We start from the raw sequence: 2,795 nt of genomic DNA, 5'->3' as shown, positions 1-2,795 counted from the left end.
TTGTTCACAAGCTTTACTTATAAACTCTTCAACACCCAATAAAAAAGACTCTTTCAAAGCACCTCTTCCTCTATAACACCTATCGTACATCCATGAACGATTTGGTGGACCACGATCCATGTTCTGTAATATCATCGATTACAAAATAATTAGTCAATGGTTAATACACGTCTTTATATTAGGAGACGTGCCCTATCAAATTGCTTCATAGAGAATAACCTAAATTAATTTAAGTCCTCTTATCTCCATCTAACAATGTTTTTTTCGTGCATGTAAATCACTATGTACAATATTGTTTTAAGCTTTCAATATAAAAGGGGTTTCACTATGGGAAGTTGTGCTAAGACAGGGTTTCATTATGTACAAATATGGATCCTATGAGATACAACTTAGGTTGTGCTTTATTTTGTAAAATTTTGAGAATCTCAAGTGAGACATTGTAAATTACTATGCTACTCTTGATTTTTGTCTTTAAAATACCTATTATGGTAGGGAAGGAGTAGTAAAATTTACTTACTTTTGTGGGGATGGGATAATGAGAAAGGAAATTATCATGGATAAGGATCAAAATTGAGTGTAAAAATACAATGGAGGTCCAGGGACAAAAGAAAATTCAAAAGTTTATGTTTTTATCCAAACTAGTAGAAAACAAATAATTCTAGATGTAATCATAAATGAAAAGAAAAATCATTTCAAACATCAATCAAATTATACTCTAAATCCTAAGCAACTTCTGAAACAAAATATGAAACACAACACTTGGCATCAGATAACATGGTTGAGTTACATATCACATACAAAGTCAAAGTCTCATCATAATATCATTGAACATTAACATCAAACTCAGATAAAAGCACAGATTGATGAGGGGCGAAAAACATACACACATGGAACAAAGAAATAAACATAAGGGGAAAAGTCAAGACTAAATATACCTTGCTTCACTTTCCTATAGATCTCTTGCTTGAGTGTACAACAATTTTGAGCCTTCCGAATGAGGTATCCCAGCCTTCTTAACCACTTCAGGACCTGTATGGAAGTCAAAAAAAAAAACAAGTTCAGCCACTCTAGTGAAGCAAGAACGTTGTTGATAATATCATCATTTGAAAGCTCAAGTAAATCACTCTTTACTGGTAAGGTGTCTTTCTTAACATTGTATTTTATCTTAAATATACCTAATTTTGAAGATATCTCTTATTAAGAGGATTGTTAAGTAATAACAACATAATATACTATTTNTGGCTAAGCTTATTAGTTAGATTGAAATCTTTATTCTTAATNAGATGCTTATACTTCACACACATATATAAAACATAAAAGTTATAAAAAATCACTAATCAAGTTACTAAAATTATCTTTCATATTCAAATTATAAAAATATTAAATAATTATAAGGTAAAAAAGTCGTGTTTATGACTTTTCTTTTTATTTTTATAGTTTTTAAATATGACATAATAATGTTTTTTATTTTTAAATGTTTTAATACGGAAGAAATCGTGTTTTGGAAGTTCGACTTCATCTTCCTTAAAGGTTTTCTCATAAAATACAGCATACCATTTAAGTAATTTTATTATAATANATTTAAATTTAAATTACAGTAATTTGATAGGAAATAATATTTATTTTAGAAATATAGATGGGATAACAATGACTAGAGTGATTTCTAACAATCACATATACATACAAGTTTGGAGATGTCGGCTATCAGTGATTTTTCTCAAACGAATGGATAATATTTCTTAAGATTTAGTGTTTAGCAGAGCCAATGAGAGATCATGTAATTTAAAGTCAAAAACAACCAATGTAACATACATCCCNTAATGAGATAAGACTATATTGTTGTAATTGAAATCCTATATCAGACACTTNGGTTGAGTTGAGACAAACTATATCTAAATTATTTCTAATTAACAATACAATTTCAGGTTGCTTCCACACAGTATGGTCCTCACACATTGTNAGCATACATCCAAGAATTTAAGAAACTAGCACAAGCAATGGCTGAAGGACAGAACATCACTACAAAAGGTCCCTCTCCACCAGATCTCTCATCTGTACAAATAAGTGTATTACTTGGTCCTTTTGGAGACTCNCCTCCTGCAGGAATCGAATTTGGTGACATAAAAGAAGACATAGCCTTTCCAGAAAGAGGCTTTTTTAGGAAGGGAGATACACCAAGTGCTACATTCTGGAGTTCTAATCCAAGATCTGATCTTCTGACAGAGGGAACATTTGCTGTAGTGGAGAGGCTGCAAGGGGAAAGANGGATTGCTACATATGATGATGATGATTTAAGCTTGTTTTTCAAGTGGAAAGTAGATAATAGTTCCATGAATGGATTGGCTACGATATTCAGGGAAATACCATTTGGTTCTATTTCTGGAGTATACAGACTAAGACACTTTGGAGCAACAAGGATCGACATTACCTCCCCTATTAGTTACATCACTGGTGCTTAAAGTGCATTTACAGTGCAGTAAAATAGAAGCTCTATTTTATTGAATATGTTTTATCAAATACATAAAATATGGGAATAAACGTTTCATGTTGCATATCATCATCAAGGACTAAGAGTGCTTAACAATATACTCATTTACCCATCTAAATCACACATCGAAGACACTTTCTTGTCAACTGATGGGTTTGGTTGCATTCACAATTGACAGTGCAAGTTGTAGCTAGCTAGCTAATATTTTGATGAGAGAAACATATGGTTTGTGAGGATTATGGTTATTCCCCTTTGTTAGGCTAAAGTTGAAAATGTACATGAAAAGAAAAACAAAAGTTAATATGGG

Source organism: Vigna radiata, unplaced genomic scaffold (assembly GCF_000741045.1).
Source record: "Vigna radiata var. radiata cultivar VC1973A unplaced genomic scaffold, Vradiata_ver6 scaffold_236, whole genome shotgun sequence".
Lineage (NCBI taxonomy): Eukaryota > Viridiplantae > Streptophyta > Magnoliopsida > Fabales > Fabaceae > Vigna > Vigna radiata.
Note: the sequence above shows the minus strand (reverse complement) of the source record.